This window comes from Phoca vitulina, unplaced genomic scaffold, assembly GCF_004348235.1.
Source record: "Phoca vitulina isolate PV1807 unplaced genomic scaffold, GSC_HSeal_1.0 scaffold45, whole genome shotgun sequence".
In the NCBI taxonomy this organism is placed as follows: Eukaryota; Metazoa; Chordata; class Mammalia; order Carnivora; family Phocidae; genus Phoca; species Phoca vitulina.
The window spans coordinates 473,575-480,818 of NW_022589748.1; the positions used below are offsets into that span (position 1 = coordinate 473,575).

The 7,244-nt window shown below is 46.8% G+C and overlaps 1 pseudogene; it reads left to right on the plus strand.

Annotated features, from left to right (window-relative positions):
* Positions 1-2,442: 2,442 nt before the first annotated feature.
* Positions 2,443-2,655, plus strand: LOC116648620 (annotated as a pseudogene).
* The last annotated feature ends 4,589 nt before the right edge of the window (positions 2,656-7,244 follow it).

Genomic DNA, 7,244 nt, shown 5'->3' on the forward strand with positions numbered 1-7,244 from the left:
GTCTCACCCTCAGCACACGCTTGTGTTGTCCCCATGCACGTTTGTTAACCACTTCCTCATAGTTTTTTACCCTCCGGTGAATGCCCAGAGCCCTGATGCACTCTGCGTCTGAGCTGGAAATACAGTGGAGCCAGTCTTCACGCTGAAAGGCAGACACGGGAAGGAGGGACTGCCAGGTGCCAACCGGCCAAGGACCCGGGAGACCCCTGTGAGCTCCAGAAGCTGGGAGAGGTGGGAAGGACCCTCCCTGAGAGCCTTCAGAGGGGGCACGACCCTGCTGACACCTTGAGTTTGGACCTCTGGCCTCCAGAATGGTGAGAGAATACACGTCTGCTGTTTCAAACCAAACCACATAAATACCATGGCCGGTGACATGCGGTGACATGAAGTTTTGGGGCTAACATGAACTGCAGCCCCACCTCAGCTGAGATCCACTTGCCAGTTTCCTTGAGGGCACATGCTCAGCTCAGATTACTAAAACCATTTTACAAATAAAGGAAGGAAAAAAAGAGGAAGAGGACTTACGTGTCAATCCTAATTCATCTTAAGTTAGAATTCTGTGAAATGCATATAAGCAAATTCATTTCATGGCTTTTTCTTCTAAATTTGCTAAGTCACCTTATGACAACCCAGGAATCCCACAGAGGGAAGTGTGCTGGAGCTGACTGTTACATTTTGGAGAATGTTGTGAGCCCTTTCTCAACACAGCCATTATTAAAATTTAAGTTTGTGCACAACGCCTAATGCCATTGAACTGCATACTTAAAAATGGTAAATTTTGTCAGGTAAGCATTATGACAATACAAAAATTATAATCAAGAAAAAATTAAATATAAACTCACAATAAATTATATTTAAAAAGAAGGAATCATCCCTCTCTAATTTTACCACATATTACTATGATCTATGCTCTTGAGGTTATTCGTGCTATTGTGTCCCACAGTGGGAAAGACACACTGCTGCTGTGCATTTCTTCTGGACTCAAATTCAGCGACTTCACATTGGGAGTGCGAGTAGTCTGCTCGGGCTGCCATAATGAAGTGCCACAGACCTGGTGGCTTAAGTAACAGGGATTTCTCTCAGTTCTGGAGTCCAGGAAGTCCAAGATCAAGGTTGCATTCTGAGGTCACGGCCTGTGGCTTGTACGTGGTGCCCTCTTGCTATGTGTTCACAAGGCCTTCCCTCAGACTGTGCACTTGGAGAGAGAGAGAGAGAAAAAGAGAGAGAGTAGCACTCTGCTGTCACTTTCGATAAGGACCCTGATCCTATAGGATCGGCTACCCACCCCCATGACTCCTTTAACCTTCATTATTTCCTTAGGGGCACCATCTCTGACTACAGCCACACTGGGGGTTAGGGCTTCAACGTGTAAATTTGGGGGTGGAGTGGGGACGCAAACATTTGGTCCACACAGTAGTAGTTAACTCAGTACTGTGGGAGTTTTTACACCATGGAAATGGGCAAATGCTATGAATCAGGGCTTCTTTTCTGGAGAGCTATTTGTTCAACATTTACAACCCTCCGCTGCTCTGAGGGCAAGGGCGGACAACGGTCTCCTCTGTGAGCATCCTTTCTCTCCTCCCAGCTGGGAACGCAGCAAGGTCAGGGGTCAGTCCCTGCCTCCCAGGTCTCTGCCCTCTGCGCTCATCTAGAAGCTCAGTCTGCACGTGTCAGGTTGGTCAGGAGCTGGAATGCAGCCAGGGGCCGTGAGGAGGAGGCTGACAGGTGAGGAAGTCTCGGTCACACGACACACATGAAACGTGTGAGTGTGACAGAGGCCGACTGCACAGAAGGCAGACTCTGGGTCAGACAGCTGGGCAAATGCCTTCCCTTCCCCGAGCCCATTTTCTCATCTGTCAAGTGGGGATAACAGCCACCTCCCTTAGAGGGTCTGAGTGGGGACAGAATGAGCAACACAGAAAACACTGCACACTGACTGGAAAGCTACATGGATCCTCATCGCCTGACGCCCACCCTTTAAAGATGAAGACCTCTCTGCCTTCTCTCCAACCACACCAGTCAGCCCTGACTGCCCTGTGCATGAAGCCGGTGACAGGGACCCAAAGCTCCATGAGCCAGTCTGTCCTTAAGCATCTCCCTGTGTAGCAGGAAGACAACCCAGAAAAGGGAACCCTGACTGTAATGTGGGTCAGGGGACTGTTGACTTCTGTCACTGCGTGGGGAAAATGTCACCGTGCACAAGCACAGACCCCACACCACAGCAGACATTCACTGGCAATGTGACCTTAAGTGATGTTCATAACCTCCCACGGGAACTCAGTTTCCTCTTGTAAAATGAGGACCGTAACAGACCCTGCCTACCTCCTGGGGCTTGGGGAGACTTAACTACTGTTTTAAAATATAATTATAGGGAAGGGGGCCAAGGCCGGGTCACCTTTACTGGGCCGGGAAGGCAGGTTTGGCCCTGGCAACCGCGCTGCGATGTGGTTCGAGATCCTGCCCAGGATCGGCGTCATGGCCGAGTGCTTGGTCCTCCCCGGCATAGCCACGGTGCACATCCACAGGTTCAGTAACGGGGGCAAGGAAAAAAGGGTCGCCTGTTATCCGTATCAGTGAAGTTTGATGCAAAGGGATAGGCGGGTCTCTGGAGTTAATCGTTACTATGTGTCAAAGGGTTTGGAGAATATCGATTAAGGAAGCATTTTCCCGATTGATGAAAAATAACTCAGTCATACTCATCTATCCCTTCTAGAAGGTTATGCAGTGTATTAATGTAGTGCATAATAAAAACAACAAAAAAGTAAAAAAAAATTAAAAATAAAATAAAATTGTATTTGGATTTGTTTGCATCGGGTATGGTAAGACACAAAGATGCAGAAATGACTGTCGTGAAATACGAATTTATACTCACAGACCTCTAGAAAGAGGAGGCACAGAATTCTGAGCGGGGCCATGTTGGGAGGCACCAAGGTCGGTCAGGAGGCTGAGGAAGCGAAGGGAAAACAGGGGCTGGAGACTTTATCATAGTGTCTGTGGAAAAGACAAGGCAAAGCAGAATAAGCAGGCTTAGGACTGACCAATGGGAATAATTTCAGCAGGTTCTGAGGATGAGGGGCTGCCCTGGGGGGAATGGGGTAGAGGAATATTGCCCTCCTGGAGCATCAGATAGAGGAGGTGGTTTGGAGTGTGGGCTCTGGACTGGTTGGTGTGCATATGGAAGGCATGCTCCTGGGGCACCTGGGTGGCTCACTCAGTCGGGCATCTGCCTTCAGCTCAGGTCATGATCCCAGGGTCCTGAGATTGAGCCCCCCATCGGGCTCCCTTTTTGGTGGGGGGCCTGCTTCTCCCTCTCCCCGCTCATGCTCTCACTCACTATCTCCCTCTCTCTTAAATAAATAAAATCTTAAAAAATAAATAAAATAAAATAAAATAAAAAGAAAGGCGTGCTCCTGGGCAAGTCTTTCCTATCTCCAGGAGGAACACTGCAAGGGGCAGTCACTCCCTGCTCAGTGAGGCCCCAGATGTCAAAGCATCAAGAAGAAGCAAATCAGCAAAACACCCAGCACCCAGGAAGTGGGAGGTGTCATCCCCACCTGTTCCAACATTAACTTTGGGGCCTCCTTCTACTTGTTTCACATGGGGGAGCCTTCCCTTCCCAGCTGGGCTCTCATTTCTGGAGGGCTCACTGCGTGCCTGCCCCCAACCAGGGCAGGACAAACCCTCTCTGGGCCCGTCCTCCCTCCTCCAATGGAAAACAAGAGGAAGTAAACAGAGTGCTGATGTCAGCCGCGGCCCGCAAGCAGACATGGGGAAGAAAAGAGACCAAGATCTGAACCCCGGTTTCTCCTCCTTCTTTGTTCTCAGAGACCCCTTCTCATCTTCCCATACCTCCATGGCCTGCCCCTCCTCACACTCTCGTCCCTGCTGCCTTTCTTGCCCCAGAACTTGACCAGTGGCCGGATGAAAGCAGCAGTGACAAATGGCCTTCATAGGAAAGGGGAGGAGAGAGAAGGTGGGGGAAGTTAGGCTGCTGGGGGAGCTGGGAAGAAGGACAATCATTTGGGAAAGCACCAAGCTCACAAGGCACACAGACCTGAGCATTGTCCAGACTCTTGACCTGCCTGGTGGAGGGAACTGGAGTGAGTGAGGTGATCCCTCTGAGCCTTCGTTTCTTCCTTTGTTGGGTGGGAATAAAATTCCTTTTTCTCACAGGATTGCCCTGGAAAGGAAAGGTAGCAGACAAGGCAGGTCCTCCAAGTCTGTGTCCTTGCCCCAGGGCAGTGGTTCTCAAACTTCAACAGCTTGGAGTGGGGCTGAGACTTTTCCTTTTCACAAGTTCCCACTTGCGGCTGGTCCACACTGTGATATGAGGTACGTGTGTGTGTGCCTGTAGTAGATACGTGTTTAACTTTTTAAGGAATGGCGCACATGAATGCCCCTCTGTACATTCCCACCAGCAGAGTAGGACATTTCCAGTGGCTTCACTTCCTCGCCAACAGTCAGAATGGCTGGTCTTTCAATTTGTGCCGTTTAACAGATACACAATGTGATCTCACTGTGGTTTTCATTCACATTTCCCTAATGACTAATGCTCTTACACATCTTTTCATGTGGTTGTGAACTGTATGTCTTTCTTTGACAAAGTATCTCTTCAAATCTTTAGCTCGTATTTTCAATTGGGATTTTTTTCCACGAATTTTGAGGGTTCTTTGTATATTTGGGATACAAATCCTTTGTCAGTTACGTGATTTGCCAATATTGTCTCCCAGTCTGTAGCTTCTCTTTTCATTTTCTTGATGGTATCTTTTGAAGAACAGATTTCATTTTGAGGGGCTCCAATTTGTCAATATTTTCTTTAATGCTTTTGGTGTTGAATCTAAGAAATCTGTGCCTAACCCAAAGTCTCAAAGATTTTCTCCTGTTTTTTTCTTCTAAGGTTTTATTTGTTTATTTGACAGAGAGAGACACAACGAGAGAGGGAACAAAGCAAGGGGAGTGTGAGAGGGAGAAGCAGGCTTCCCGCTGAGCAAGGAGCCTGATGCAGGGCTCGATCCCAGGACCCCGGAATCATGACTTGAGCTGAAGGCAGATGCTGAACGACTGAGCTACCCAGGCGCCCTGTTTTTTTGTTGTTTTTTTTTTTCTTGACTTAATTACTTTTAGGACTTACATTTAGGCTGATGATTCATTTTGAGTTAATTTTTGTAGGTAGTGCAAAATATGAATTCAAGTTCATTTTTTTAATCTAAATTTCCAGTTGTTCAAAAGACTGTGATTTCTCCACTGAACTGCCTTTGCGTCTTTGTTAGAAATAAATTGACCACGTAATTGTGAGTCTCTTTCTATACTCCGTTCTGTTCCATTGATCTATTTATCTGTCTTGACACCAATACATCTTGATTACAGTAGCTTTATAGTAAGTCTTAAAGGCAGGTAGTGTAAATCCTCCAACTCTGTTCTTCAATTTCAAGTTTTTAGCCATTCTAAGTGCTTTGAATTTCTACAGGCATTTTAGAATTGGCTTGCCAATTTCTACAAAATAGCCTACTGGGATTTGGTTGAGATTGTGTTATATCTACATGTTAATTTGGGGAGAACTGACATCTGAGCAGTATTGAACACTATTCATACATACGTATGAAATCTCCATTCATTAATCTTTAATTTCTCTCAGTAATGTTTTATAGTTTTCGTGTTCAGATCTTGCACATCTGTTGTATTTATTTCTAAGTATTTCATATTTTGAAGCTATTGTAAGTGGTACCATTTCCATTTGACTTCCATTTTTTGTCATTAGTATATAGAAAAACAATTGATTTTCATGTATTGCTCTTGTATCCTGTGACCGTGCTTAAATCAGGTACAGCTCTAGTAGCTTTTTTTGTCGATTCCATTGGATCTTCTATGTAAACAATCAAGTCATCTGTAAACGAAGGGTTTTTCCTTCTTTCTTTCCAATCTGGATGCCTTTTGGCTCAATTCTTATTCTCACAGCGTTTTAATGTATACAGGTGACTGAGTGATGACACAGAGAGGGTAATGACACTGAAGGAAGGTTTTTTAACTTACGTTTCCTGCAGAGAAGGAAAATGCCGTGCCATAGAGGGCCGGCCACCTGGGGAAGCAATAGAGGAGGAAGAGGCAAGACCAAGGGGAAGGCACAGACCACACCTTTAGTGTGTTTTCCCCTGGCAAGACAAGCAAGGAAAGGGAAACAGCTTAGGATTGGCTAGTTTGATTAATTCCGGTGGGCTTTGGGTTACAGGTTACAACTGTCTGTCGTTGTCTGGCACCTGGCACAGGGTTGACTCAGGGCAGAGGAAATACTGGCGTGGTAGGTGAGAGTTAGATAAAGGAGGTGGTTTAGAGTATGGGCCCTGGATTGGTTAGTTTGCATAGGAAAGGCATGCTCCTAGGAATGCCCTTTGCTCTATCTAAGAATAGGCTAGCCTTGGGAGGGGCCATCTCTCCCCAGTCAGCCAGGCCACAAGTGCCTGAGCATCAAGAATGCAGAAAATTAAAAAAAAAAATAGTTAATACAATTGCCCTGTGATAAATGAATGCCAAATACATAAATACAGTATCTAAGAAAACACAGAACACTTTTATTTCTTTGTCTTGCCTTATTGCATGGGCTAGAACCGCCATCATAATCAATGGAGGTAGTGAGAGCAGGTATCTTTGCCTTACTCCTGGTCTTGGGGGGAAAGCAGGAGCAAGGTGAGGTACCATGGAGGGGGAAAGGTAGTGATGGATGTGGCCAATGAGGAAGGGAGAACAGAAACTTAGGAGAACTTGGGAGAAGATCTAAGGCGGTATTCACAAAATGTGGTCCACAGCTCATAGCCCTCATTCTGTCTCTGCTCCTGAGCAAGCACTTCTGACCCCTCCCTCATGGCCACCCTCTGGGCTAAAGAGCTGCATTTAGGCTCTGCCCATCTATGAATCATGAAACTCCAGACCCTTCTCCCACCAGAAGCCCCCTCTGTGAGAGCCACAGCTCAAGGCTGATCAGTGGGCCCTCTCATTGCTGTTGGGAGAAGTGAGGATGAGCAAACCCATAGACCACACACCATCTTTGAGCAGAAAATCACACCTCACAATTCCAGACCTCATGGGGATCCAGCTGGGTCCAGGGGCCTGAACAGGACATGAAATGTGCAGTTTGCATCTAGGGAGACCATATGTGGGAGCAGTGGAGCCTGAAGCACCTGGACAGCAGGTACTCTGCCAAAGTTAATCTAGTAAACATTCGTATTTAGTAAACATGCCATGCTGCCCAA